At 51.8% G+C, this 14,226-nt stretch overlaps 1 protein-coding gene across 1 annotated transcript in view; it reads left to right on the top strand.

Annotated features, from left to right (window-relative positions):
* Window positions 1-1,163: 1,163 nt before the first annotated feature.
* LOC119462588 (solute carrier family 41 member 1) overlaps window positions 1,164-14,226 on the top strand; it is a 520,047-nt gene continuing 506,984 nt past the window's right edge. The window contains exon 1 of the mRNA XM_049672745.1: window positions 1,164-1,295. The gene's annotated coding sequence lies outside the window, so the exon portion shown is untranslated. The remainder of the gene's footprint in view (window positions 1,296-14,226) is intronic.

The following is a 14,226-nucleotide window of genomic DNA, read 5'->3' as shown; positions in this document are numbered from 1 at the left end:
GGCGTGGCGCACCTTTCCACTACTATACTACAGCCTTTCCAGTACTAGCACAGATGATGTACACGAGTATAGGCCTAGCTACAACAAAGTTTAAACCTCGACATAGCCAAGTTCAACCTAGCTATAACCAAGGGATGCCATCAATCGGCCAGCTTCGCTGTGTCTTGAGCTTTACGCGGCCTAGTGCAAGTTTTCGCCTTTTTTGTTTGTTTTTCGTAAATAAATTTAGTGCTAAATGGGGTGCTGTCTAGTATTATTAGTAGTGGCGTAGATGCAAGTGAGTTCAGAGTGGTATTTTTGTGTATTCATTTTTCTAACTATCTTTATGTGTTGCCAAAAATAGTCACTTCTAAATCTATAGACCTTTTTTTTGTTTTTAAAGCTTGCTTCTCACTTTCTCAATGCTTCCCGAAAAATACGAAACACTCAAATCAAACGGAACGAACTTTTGTTTAGGCTATCACCCACGCCGCATTCCGGCAACATTGCGAGAAGAGATTCCGTCCCGCATCGGCGGCTGCCGCGAGATGCGCAGCGGCGCGTCAACTTTCCACGTGACCGGTGTCTGGCCGGAATAATAAAGAAGACGGCGTCGGGTTGCTTTGTTCTCCCCGCTAGGAAGCATGCGAAAGAGAAGCCATGGTTTTCGCCAGTTCCTCAATACTCGGCCGCTATTTTGTAGCGATGCCTTTAAAGTAATAATGCCTTTTCGCGCTTATCGCGCTTTGTCAGTGGTCAGAGCGACGGTCCGCTCACGATATCAACGTTGATAACGCGAGCGGACCGTCGCTCCGACCACTGACAAAGCGCGATAAGCGCGAAAAGGCATTATGACATTGAAGGCATCGCTACAAAATACCGGCCCTGAAGGTGCTCACAGTCTGCGGCCAGCATTGATGGCGCCTTTGTGCAGCAGTCGAGGCGCGCGCATGCCCTCCCCCTTGCCGGCGGAGTGACTGAGAACCTGCTCTTCGAAGGCGCACTGAACGGTTGCTATCGACTGCGGGGCCTTGCCGCGAGAGCACGTGCCCTGAGCTTCCTTCCCTCCGCAGCACCAAATCGCCAGATGCACGCGATAGTCGGCGATAGCACGACGAGATGCGTTCTGCTGGCGCTGATAAGTCCGGTCGGCGATTCTCGGCGCGCCAACCGTCATTATCGCCGTCGAGGAGCAGCTGTCCTCTTCTGCCGATGACCGCGGTCGACCACTAGGCTCCTTCGTCGTGCGTGTTTGTGCGTGCACAGGAGACACGTTTCGTCTCGGCGCGACGGCACTCGTGGCCCTTCGCTCAGAGGTACGATGCTCGGACCTTCCATTGGTTGCGTTGACTGCTAGCGTACAGCATGATCCTAGCGTACGAAGCAGCGCATGAAAACACGACGCAAAGACGCGGAACAAACACCACAAGTCTGCTTCTTTGTGTCGTGGTTCCGTGCGCCGCTTCATGCGTTAAGATGAGTGGTTACCAACATAGCAGTACATCATTTCTCGGATACACGCCAGCAATGTGACGATCACGGCTGCTACCCAGGCAGCGCCGAGTTTTCAAAATCATGGGAAGAGCACGCGGCGTGCTTTGATCTCATCATTTTGAACGCTCCAAAGACAGCGTAGCATCGCCACGTCTTTCTATGAGTCAATTTTGTAATGCATACTTGACGCACTTAGTATGCAACCGTTTTCCCATCTAGTCCGTGATCGAATGGCTAGCGCATCGGGCTCAGGGTTTAAAACCAACCACCAGTCTGACTAAATATGTTCCATTGTGTCCCACAGAGTAATCGGAGCGGTGGCTCATCTCCGTGTGCTAGCATCGGCAGCACGTGCTACAGAGCATGCGCAAAAGTAATTTGCGGCGCCCATTACATACACATTTGACCACTGTCTCATCGACGGCTCCGTGCTCTGCTTCCAACCGTCGACGCTAGGGGAGCTTGTTGCACTTGCAGCAACCATTTATCGAGGAAAGAGGCTCTTGTCAGAACTGTTTGCTTCCTGCACGCGGAACTAGCGTCACTGGCCGACCTTTGTTTCTCGAAGCATGCGACAATCGACATTTGTCTCCCCGTCGCTGGGAACAAACTTCGTGGTCGTGCCGCAGTTCGGCGATTTCTAAGCGCGATAGACTGCGTCCGCGTGCGGCAAATTGGCAAGCTCTATTCAAGGACTAGAAAAATAGATATCTGCAAAAAAAAAGAAAAATGTCGCAGTTTCGCATGAAAAGCGAATCATGGATTGCGATAGCAAATTAGTAGAGAGCTATTCGGAGTAGGGATAGTAGTCTTATCGGCTGCATAAACTTGGACACATTGGTTTACTAACTGAATTATCAATCGTGGTGTCAGCGCGCACAAGCAAACATGAATAGATCACACTGAATGACCGCAGCCAACGACTGTCAAAACGCTGGCAGCAAGCGCAGGTTCGCGCGGTCTATCGCTTCAACAGAAACTGAGCGGCGAATGCACTGCGCATACAAAGGTCAGAGCCGTGTGGAGATAAGAGACGGTGCGGGCGACCGGCAGAGGAGAAGTTGCTGGCAGAGGAGAAGCTGCCCCCCCCCCCCCCTCTCTTCTCGTTTCTTGCTTTCGCGTGGGAGATTGAGTGGCAAGATAGGCCTTTGGTGCCGGAGCACAGCGCCGCCCCGCCTCCCTCCCTCCCATACCCCCACGGCCTTTCGCGGGATGGTCGCGTTTGCTTTCCGCCGTGCGTTCGCTCTGCGTGATAGCGCGCGTCCCCAGCGCTTTCGCTCGCGCATACGGCGCGCGCCGACGATTTAATCGCCCTTACAATCTATACGGAACCTCACGGCGAAGGCGACGACGACGGCGACCCCTGCTACTCAGAGCACCACTGGCTTTTCACCTTTTTTCCGACTATAGCGTCGGTACCCGTCGCACACCATCGACACAATTCTACCGTACCGGCCGGATGCATCCGAATGTGCGCCCATTTCTGATACGGCAAGACATGCTGAAGAGTGCCGCGATTTCACACGGGTCTTTACATCCAGTGACCAAGAGCGCCAGAAGAGCACACGCGGTGACACCACTTCTGCACCCACCTTCCTTCCTGGAGCGCTTGTGTGACTCTCGGTTCCTTCCGCTACACCTGGTCTGTCATCCAAACTACTGCCCAAGTATGAAGGCCCCTACCGTATCGTCGAACGCGCATCTCCCGTCAACTACGTGACCGAACCAGTTGAACCTTCTACGGACATGCGCCGTCGTGGACACGACATTGTCAACGTCGAGCGCCTCAAGACCTACTATGACCCACTCATAGTGACCAGCTGTTAGGTGGCCCGACGGCTCCCTTTTCGCTCCCGGAGGTGATTGTAGCGAAGGATACGAACGCCATAGTGGGTCATGCTCTCCAGCCCTTTCTAGTGGGTCGATCCCTCCTGCGCTCTCCTCGAGAAACGCCGCTCATGCTGCGATCTCGGGCCTTGAACTAACGGTCGGTCCAACAGGCTGGTGCCTAATAAACGCCTTTACAAGTGGTGGAGAGTGCTTCTGCCTACAGCGTGAATCCTGGAGCTTCGATCCCGTACCCTTCGCTCAACCATGCCAGAAGACGCATCCCAGCAAGTACCACCTACCCCATCCCAGCAAGCGCCTCCTCAGTCTGTCATGTGCTCTGGTGTGCCTCGCCACAGAGACCCTGCTATCTTCAGTGGCGCGGACGAAACCGATGTGGAGAATTGGCTGACAACATATGAGAGGGTCAGCCGTCACAACAAATGGGACGACCCCGCAAAGCTAAGCAATGTTATCTTCTATCTCGCGGGTGTCGCCAGTCTCTGGTACAGCAACCATGAGACCGATTTTCCGACGTGGTCCTCGTTCAAGACTTCTTCGGTGGCGGTGTTTGGTCGCCCTGCGGTGCGCAGGCTACGAGCGGAATCGCGTTTGCGAGAACGTGCACAGCAGCCGGGTGAATCATTTACCAGCTTCATCGAAGATGTTCTGGACTTGTGCAGACGAGTCAACGCGACGATGTCGGAATCCGACAAAATAAGAAATGTCATGAAAGGGATTGAAGACGATACGTTCAACATGCTGCTTGCGAAGAATCTTCAGTCCGTGACTGACACCGTCACTCTATGCCAAAGCTACGAGGAGCTACGAAGGCAGCGCTCCTTGACACGTCGCCCTTCATCGCGTGATGGACACATTGCTGGTTTGGCCACCATCTCCGACCAGACAGCACTGCTGACAGAAGTGAAAGCGTTCGTTCGGGAGGAAGTTGCACGCCAGCTCTCCTTGCTAACCTTCGCTCAGCCACCGCATGTGCAACAGCCTGCAACGAATGTTATGCCCGCGCTCCGTCGCGTTATCGAGCAGGAAATCGCCGAGGTCTTGCCAGACCAGCATCAACATCGTCCTGCGGCCACTCCACTGAGCTACGCCGATGTCGTCGCGACGCCCCAACATGTTCCGACGGCTGCACCACTCAGCTACGCTGAAGTCTTCGCGAGGTCTCAACCACTCTCTCCGAGTGTGCCTCGCCGTTATGGCGACGTTGCGGCTAGGCCCCGACCGCAGCCCGCCATGCCGTCATACCAGCATCCGCCGTGTACAACGCGACCTCTTACATGGATGGGACCTGCCCCAGCGAACCGATGGCGTACTTCCGACAACTGGCCGATATGCTTTGCGTGCGGCTATGCCGGTCACGTCGCTCGTTATTGTAATCGCGCTCAGCCGCCTAGCGCCCCATCAGCCGTGACAAGCCAGTTCAACCGTCCATATTACGAACCCCATTCGGCTATGTCACCGACTTTGCGCCCGACGCCAACTACCCGCCGTTCACCGTCTCCACGCCGTCGCTCAGTGTCACCGATGCGACCCCGTCCCGTAACTCGGGACGAGGAAAGCTAATCGTTGCAGTCCAAGAGGCAAGGGCTGCGGCGCCGTCGAAACGTGAAAGTCCTCAACGCAGTCCTTCAAATGTGGTCGAAGTGTTTGTTGACGGTGTTCGCGCATTTGCACTCGTCGACACTGGAGCCGCCGTATGTGTTATGGACGCTAAAATTTGCCTCCTACTTCGGAAAGTCACGACGCCCCTTTCTGGACTGTCCCTCCGCACAGCCAGTGCTCAGTATATCCACCCCTTAGTGGCTTGCACTGCTCGTGTTGTTATTGACGACGTTCTGTACGCCATCGAATTCATAATCCTCACCTCGTGTTCTCACGACGTTATCCTCGGCTGGGATTTCCTCTCGCGCCACAATGCCGTTATCAATTGCGCACGGGCCGAGATGGAACTCTCGCCGCTGTTAGATTTGCCGATCACCGACAATACTTCCCTGTCGAGGAAGCTAATTGTCCACGACGACACCCACGTTCCTCCCCGCGCGTCAACAGTCGTGCCCATGTACTGCAGCGGAATCTCAGACGCTGTTGCTCTGCTGTCTCCATCTGACCGCTTCCTTACTCGGACAGGCCTGCTGCTACCGTTTGTGACAGTGGACATCAAGCAGGGCTACAGCACCATTTTCGTTTGCAACCCGTTCCCATACCCTGTCATGCTGCTCCGAGGGGAATGTCTAGGCAGTGTCAAAGCGATCGAAGACGTGCAAGTTATGGACGTGCCCGATGAAAATTACTGCGCTAGTTCTAGTGCGCTCACCGCTATTTCTGCCTGTGAGGGACCGTCCAGTGATGTATTTGATTCTTCTATTGCCGATGACCTTACGCCGGTCCAGCGCTCTCAACTTGTATGCCTCTTGGAAGAATTTCGTTCTTCTTTCGATGTCGGGCAATCTTCCCTAGGCCGGACATCAACTGCTACCGCATCGACACTGGCTCGCAACCGCCATGCGGCAACGCCCGTATCATGTATCTCCTGCAGAGCGTCGTGTAATCAACGAACAAGTCGACATGCTTCGCCGCGAGGTGATACGACCTTCCAACAGTCCATGGGCATCCCCTGTGGTCCTCGTTACGAAGATGGTTCTGTGCGGTTTTGTGTCGACTACCGGCGCCTAAACAAGGTCACACACAAGGACGTCTACCCTCTCCCGCGCATAGACGACGCCATTGACAGTCTACAAGGCGCAGAATTATTCTCATCTTTAGATCTGCGCTCAGGGTATCGGCAAGTACCCATGGCTGAAGCCGATCGGCCAAAGACAGCTTTTGTAACACCCGACGGCTTATACGAATTTAACGTAATGCCTTTTGGGCTTTGTGATGCGCCCACAACTTTTGAGCGCATGATGGACACCGTTCTGTGTTTCTTGAAGTGGCACACATGCTTGTGCTACCTTGATGACGTTGTTTTTGCGCCGGACTTCACAACGCACCTTCAACGCCTACGGTGTGTTTTGACGTGCTTAACAAACGCAGGCCTACACCTAAATCTCAAGAAGTGCCGATTTGCAGCTCGGCAGCTGACGATCCTCGGTTACGTCGTATCCAAGGATGGGATACTCCCCGATCCAGCCAAGCTTCGGGCCATCGCCGAATTTCCTAAGCCAAAATCCGTCAAAGAATTGCGCAGTTTTATAGGTCTGTGTTCTTACTTCAGACGCTTTATTCGCAATTTCGCCGCCATCATCTCACCCCTGACGAAACTGCTTACACGCAACGGGCCCCTCACTTCGTGGTCGTCCCAGTGCGACGAGGCCTTCACAAAGCTGCGTCATCTGCTTACGTCCCCGTCAATTTTGCGCCACTACGATCCGACAGCTCCTACTGAGGTGCGTACAGATGCCAGCGGCGTTGGCCTCAGCGCTGTTCTTGCCCAACGCAAACAAGGGTTTCCTGAATATGTCGTCGCCTATGCAAGTCGCACGGTTACGAAAGCTGAGACAAATTACAGTGTGACAGAAAAAGAATGCTTAGCCGTCATCTGGGCTCTGACTAAGTTCCGACCTTATTTATATGGCCGTCCATTTGACGTCGTCACGGACCACCATGCACTATGTTGGCTGTCGTCCTTGAAGGACCCTTCTGGCCTTCTTGCTCGATGGGCACTTCGCTTGCAGGACTACGATATCCGCGTGCTGTACCGCAACGGACGCCGGCATTCTGACGCCGACGCCCTCTCGCGCTCTCCCTTGCCTGACAATACCTGCTCTTCCCTATCCGAGATTATTGTGTCTTCGCTCTACCTTAACACCATCGCTTCTGAGCAGCGCAAGGACCATTGGATTACCTCCCTTCAAGACATGCTTTCTGGTTCGTCGGCACAACCAAGCACTCGCACGTTGCGTCGCCAAGCACGTCACTTTGCCATTCGCGACAACCTGCTTCACCGACGCAATTATAACCCCGACGGACGCCAGTGGTTGTTAGTGGTACCCCGCAGCCTGCGTTCCGAAGTATGCGCAGCTTTCCACGCTGATCCACAGTGTGCGCACTCCGGCGTTTTCAAGACTTACCAGCGTCTTCAACAGCGGTATTACTGGCGCGGGATGTACAGCTACCTTATCAAGTTCGTTAGCTCTTGTCCCGATTGCCAGCGCCGGAAATCTTCGCCCCGCCTCTCGCCAGCCGGTCTGCAACCTTTACCTTGCCCTACCCTGCCGTTAGACGCGTCGGCATCGATTTGTATGGCCCCTTCCACTGACGTCGGCTGGAAATCGCTGGGCCATTGTGGCAGTCGACCACCTGACACGATACGCCGAAACTGCCACCCTGCCGGCAGCTACATCACGCGATGTTGCCTCCTTCTTGCTTCGACGATTCATCCTGCGACATGGACCACCTCAGGAACTGCTTAGTGATCGCGGACGTGTCTTCCTGTCCGAAGTAGTTGAAGCCATTCTCAAGGAGTGCCCCGTTGTTCATCGCACAACTGCGGCGTACCACCCCCAAACCAATGGCCTTACCGAACGCTTCAACCGTACCCTCGGGGACATGCTTGCTATGTACGTCGCCTCCGACCATACTAATTGGGACGCCATTCTGCCCTTCGTCACTTACGCCTATAACACTGCTACTCAGAGCACCACTCGCTTTTCACCTTTTTTCCTACTGTACGGTCGGCACCCGTCGCACACCATCGACAATTCTACTGTACTGGCCGGATGCATCGAATGTGCGCCCATTTCTGACACGGCAAGACATGCTGAAGAGTGCCGCGATCTCGCACGGGTCTTTACACCCAGTGACCAAGAGCGCCAGAAGAGCACGTGCGGTGACCCCACTTCTGCACCCACCTTCCTTCCTGGAGCGCTTGTGTGGCTCTCGGTTCCTTCCGCTACACCTGGTCTCTCATCCAAACTAGTGCCCAAGTATGAAGGCCCCTACCGTATCGTCGAACGCGCATCTCCCGTCAACTACGCGATTGAACCAGTTGAACCTTCTACGGATATGCGCCGTCGTGGACACGACATTGTCAACGTCGAGCGCCTCAAGACCTACTATGACCCACTCATAGATGACCAGCTGTTAGGTCGCCCGACGGCTCCCTTTTCGCTCCCGGGGGTGATTGTAGCGAAGGATACGAACGCCATAGTGGGTCATGCACTCCAGCCCTTTCTAGTGGGTCGATCCCTCCTGCGCTCTCCTCGAGAAACGCCGCTCGTGCTGAGATCTCGGGCCTTGAACTAACGGTCGGTCCAAAAGGCTGGTGCCTAATAAACGCCTTTACATGTTGAACAAATTGTGGGCGGTGATGTGACAGTGAAAGCCAAGTGCGCGTCGGAGGTGTCCAACAAGGTTGTATACGACATCGAGTTAGAGGTACGCACCGAGTTCAGTAATTTAGTCACTTTTATTTCTCTATGATGCAGTCACAAAGCGGTCATGCATGCTTGCAGAGATGTGCAGAGACGGTGACGATTGCGTTTGGTTTCGTTGGTCGCTGGGCGCGCACACACGGCTGCTCTCATTTTGGCTCCCAGGGAGTGGCATCAGCACTGTCGGAACAGAAATTTGAACACATGCATTAGGCACCAATAAGCCAATAAAATTAAATAAAGATGTAAGTAATACATATGCGCCCAATGCCTTATATCACGCTGTATAAATATTTAATGTATATAATTCCTTATTCAATGCAGATGTTAGAGTCATGGCAACTCATTGCATTATTGAGCAAGGTATCTTTTCACTGGTCATGAGAAATCACTCGTACAAACTACTCCGCGAAATGAACCCAGATCACGGTAACCAGCGATTACCTTGGAACCAGCAGTACGAGCGCAAGCATTAGCATTACATGACTCATCAAAGCAAATCTAGTTTCTCGTCGGGCGAATGCCCCGCCGCAGCTAAAGTAAACTCACACCGATGGCTAGGATGCTCAGCGGCAGCCACTTTTCAGCGTTTAATGGACACCGTTATCTCGGGCCTGAAGTGGCAAACTTGCTTGGTCTATTTAGACGACGACATAGTGTTCTCAGCTACATTCGAGGAGCACCTAAGCCGGTTACTCACTGTCCTTCAAGCCATACGCTCAGCTGGCCTGACGTTAAAGCGCGAGAAATGTTATTTTGGTTTCAATGAACTGTGCTTCCTCGGCCACGTCATCAGTTGCGAGGGTGTACGACCTGACCCAGATAAAATAGACGCTGTGGCAAAGTTCCCCACATCGCCCGACAAGAAGGCAGTGAGGCGCTTCTTGGGGCTCTGCGCCTATTACCGGCGGTTTATTGCGAACTTCTCACGTACTGCTGCCCCGTTAACAGGCCTTACACGCGACGATGTTCCCTTTCTGTGGGGTGAAAATGAGCAAGTAGCATTTGACGAACTACGCCAGCTTCTGCAAACTTCACTTCACTTCACTTTATTACCTTAAAGACCCCATTGGAGGGGTATTACATAAGGGGTGGTTAAAAATATATAAACATTAGATACGCCTCCAGTTCTTGCGCACTTTGACTTGGAAGCCCCTACAGAAGTTCACACCGATGCGAGCAATTGTGGTCTGGGGGCCGTACTGGTGCAGTGGCAAGACGGCTTCGAAAAAGTAATCGCTTACGCCAGCCGAACTCTCTCTCGTACGGAGGAAAACTACTCGACTACCGAGCAGGAATGCCTCGCCGTGGTGTGGGCGGTTACCAAATTTCGCCCATATTTATACGGCCGTTCATTCAAGGTTGTCAGCGATCATCATTCTCTTTGTTGGCTGACTAACTTGAAAGATCCATCTGGCCGTCTGGCGCGCTAGAGTCTCAGACTCCAGGAGTCCGACATGACCATTATTTACAAATCAGGGAAAAGGCACACCGACGCCGACTGCCTTTCGCGGTCACCCGTCGAGCCCGCAGGTACCGATGACGTGGACGTGGACGCTGCATTTTTGGGAGTCGTCGACGCCGTCACCGTTTCACCGGAGCAGCGCCACGACCCAGAGCTACTCTCACTCATTAATTTCTTGGAAGGCCGAAGTAAAGACGTCCCGCGACTCTATGCCAGGGGATTGCCGTCGTTTTGTCTGCGGAGTGATGTTCTCTATAAGAAGAACTTTTCTGCCAGCGGCAGCACGTACCTGCTTGTCGTACCAGCATCACTTCGCAAAGAAATACTAACAGCATGCCACAATGAAGCCACCTCAGGTCATCTAGGCTACACGAGAACACTGTCCCGACTCCGACGCGAGTACTATTGGCCAAAGCTACGCGCTCCTGTGAAACATCATGTACAAACATGTTCCGACTGCAAAGACGGAAATCACCTCCCGGCAAGCCTGCAGGTCTCTTACATCCAGTCGAGGTACCAGGACAGCCTTTCACCCAAGTTGGAATGGATTTCCTGGGCCCATTTGCAACGTCTACAGCCGGCAACAAATGGATCATTGTCGCAACCGATTACCTGACGCGCTACGCGGAGACTAAAGCTACGCAGCGGGGCACAGCAGCCGAAGCGGCTCATTTTTTCATCGAAAACGTCGTCCTTCGGCACGATGCCCCAAAAGTAGTCATCACAGACAAGGGGAACTGCCGTCACTGCAGAACTTCTTGACTCGGTTCTCACACTAAGTGGTACAAGCCACCGGAACACAACCGCATATCATCCCCAGACCAACGGACTAACCGAGCGGCTTAATAAGACCCTCGCAGAGATGCTATGCATGTACATGTACGTCGACGTGGAACACAAGAACTGGGATCAGATTTTGCCTTATGTGACTTTCGCATACAATACCGCTCGACAAGAAACTACTCGAATGACACCCTTCAGCTTGGTCCACGGTCGCGAAGCCACGACGACGTTGGATGCCATGCTGCCTCACGTGTGTGACGAGATACCTACCGACGTTGTCGAATTTACTCAGCGCGCAGAAGAAGCCAGACAGCTTGCCCGCGTACGTATCTGCTATCAGCAAGGCCAATATGCAAAACAGTACTATCTTCGACACAGGTCCGTTCTCTACACTCTCGGCGATAAAGTATTGGTTTCGATACCCATACGCCGTCGTGGACTTTTTGAAAAACTGCTAAGACGGTACTTTGGGCCGTACAGAGTGATTCGACGCCTGAGCGACGTGACCTACGGGGTCGTTCCTGACAGTGACAGTAGCTCCAGTCGCCGTAAGAACTTACCCGAAGTGGTGCATGTCGTGCGGATGAAGCCGTATCTGTCGCACTAAGTTTCGTTTGTTCTTTTCTGTTGTTTTTGTGGTTTTGTTTTGCGTGTCTTATTCTGTGCCATTTGTACACCGCCCTCATATGCGCATCGGGACGATGCTTCCTTCGGAGGGACGCAAATGCCGCGCCTGTACTCTGATGAAGAGGAGGACTGTACGAGCAGGCATGCGCGTTTGTATGAAGGCGCGGCGAAGAAGAAGAAGTTGCAGTAGCGCGCTGTATTAAAAAGGCGAGAGAGTGGGCTTGCCCGAGATCACCTAGCCCTGACCCAGCCTACTTCCGGGTTTGCTGTCAAGTAGCCGGCGGTTATTCTCTTACATTTATTGTTTTATTTCACATCTTTTTTGGTTGAAAGTCGTGGTTCATTTTGAGTTGATGTCTGTCTCATCTCCAGGCCAGAGGGCCTCCCTCTGGTCTGCTTCCATCTCTCCTCAGAATATACCGGTGGAGCTGTTTCTTCGAAGCGGAACCAGCAGCGTTCCTGTGGCTTTGGTACCCACAAATGGGGGTATGATCCGTATGAAGAATCCTAAAGCCATTCAAACAGAACTTCGGGCACTCTCCATTCACTTCCAGCTAATCACAGAGGTTCGACAGTTTGGACGAGGGGGGATCTTCTGCTCGTAGCCGGACCAGGCTTGTGTGCAAGATCTGCTAAAATGCACTAATTTCGCTTCGCACCCAGTGAGCTGTCACATCCCTCCTCACTTAGCTCCTCACTTAGCTTGCTGCAATGGCCTAGTTCACGGTGTAGATGTAAGTCTAAGTCCAGCAGAAATCTTAGACATTTTTTCACCGGCAGGTGTAGTATCTGTTTATCGATGCACAAGGGTAGTCGACAACAAGAAGGCCCCTACCGAAACAGTTATCGCAACGTTTGCAGGGACGGCTCGCCCATCAGAGAATAAGGCCTGGCCATTCATTTACAGGGTTGAACCCCTAGCCCCACGAGCACTACAGTGCCTCAAGTGTTGGCGTTTTGGCCATAGCACTAACGGTTGCCGATCAACCACTCGTTGCCGTAAATGCGGGGATGAACATAATGACAACAATTGCACATCTCAAGATGAATCATGCTGTTTGTGCAATGGAAATCATCCCGCTGACGATTATAACTGCCCCGCAAGATCAAAGGAGCTTCAAGTGGTTGAAATAATAGAAAGGAGACGTTGCTCTCGTCGTGAAGCTCTTGCTGAAATTCAGAGCAGAACACAGGGATATGCTGGAGTTACAGCCCGCCACTCGCTCAGTAGGGACCCATCTTTTTCCCAGACGGTCACAAACGTAATCGAGAAAGCTGTTGAAAAAGCAATATAAAAGCTACTAGGAAATCTGACAGACTCATTGGCGCAAGTACTGTCTACGCAATTCTCGGAGATATCTCAGATTATAACAAAATGTAGTGTCCAAAATCAGATCTCCACTCTTTCTCAGTCTCCTAAATCACAATTGACGAAATAACTCCCCTCCGCGAGCACAGATTTAGCGCGGGCTTCAAGTTCACAACAATTTGATCAATAAGTTCACTCGGAATCAGAGTCGCTAGGCAATCAGGATGTAGACATGGACCATCGGACTCATAACCGCACCAGATCTCCTAATAACAAACTGCCTAATTCTCCTACTAACTCCAAAAAAAAGTGTGCCAAAAATTCCCTTAATAGGACAGACTTTCTGAAAGAGAGCATTTCGGAGCAAGCAGTGGCTGCTGCTCAGTTTTCGCCAACATAGGGTGCCTTAGGGTACTCCAATGGAATTGCCGGTCAATACTTTCTGCTACTACTGATTTATTATATCTAATTGGCCATTGGCCATTGGCCATAGTTGAAAACAAAGACAGACCAGTTATTCTAAAGTTTATTGATTATCGTGAGAAGATGTCTGTTTTGAAGGTTACGCACAAGTTAAACGGCTCTGTATTGTCCTTTTCTGAGGATTTTTCATACAAGGTTCGTGAGGCACGCAGAAATCTATGGAAAAGTTCCGAAAACGAGAGAGAGAACGGTGCTAAAGTAAAGCTTCTCTACAATCGACTGAGTGTAGATGGGAACTTGTTTAGTTGGGATGAAGCAAAAAATGCACGTGTTAGGGTAAAGAAGAATGTTCCGTCAATATGACGGAACATGTGCAGCATTCAGTCGCTGAAAATACTAAATATAAACTGTAGAAGTGTTGTTAACAAAACCGCAGAATTAGAAGGAACCCTCCTGGCCTATAGTCCCCGTATTGCTATCCTAACTGAAACATGGTTGCACGATAACATACTTGATAGTGAATTTGTTCCACGGGGCTACCGTGTGTATCGGAATGACCGTGGGAGTAGAGGTGGTGGGGTGGCGATTCTGTTTAGACAGTCATTGCAAATAACAAAAATGCATGACATACGTAATTTCGAAGGCATATTTTGCAAAGCGTATTACGGAAAGACCAGGTATGTTATGGAGCTATTTATCGCCCACCCAATTCCTCCATGGATGTTCTGGATGAATTACACAACTACCTTGTCGCGCATGTGAAGCCTGAGGATCGGATAATTTTAGCTGGAGATTTTTATTTGCCACATGTTAATTGGCCATCTTTCTCTTTGCAACAGCCTAACTATAAAATTGATGAAAAAATGATTGGTGTAGCGTTTTCGTTTGACTTAATGCAAATCGTTGATGAATTCACTCGAATACAG

The sequence above is a fragment of the Dermacentor silvarum genome, chromosome 8 (genome assembly GCF_013339745.2).
Source record: "Dermacentor silvarum isolate Dsil-2018 chromosome 8, BIME_Dsil_1.4, whole genome shotgun sequence".
Lineage (NCBI taxonomy): Eukaryota > Metazoa > Arthropoda > Arachnida > Ixodida > Ixodidae > Dermacentor > Dermacentor silvarum.
This window is presented reverse-complemented; position numbering and strand designations above follow the sequence as displayed.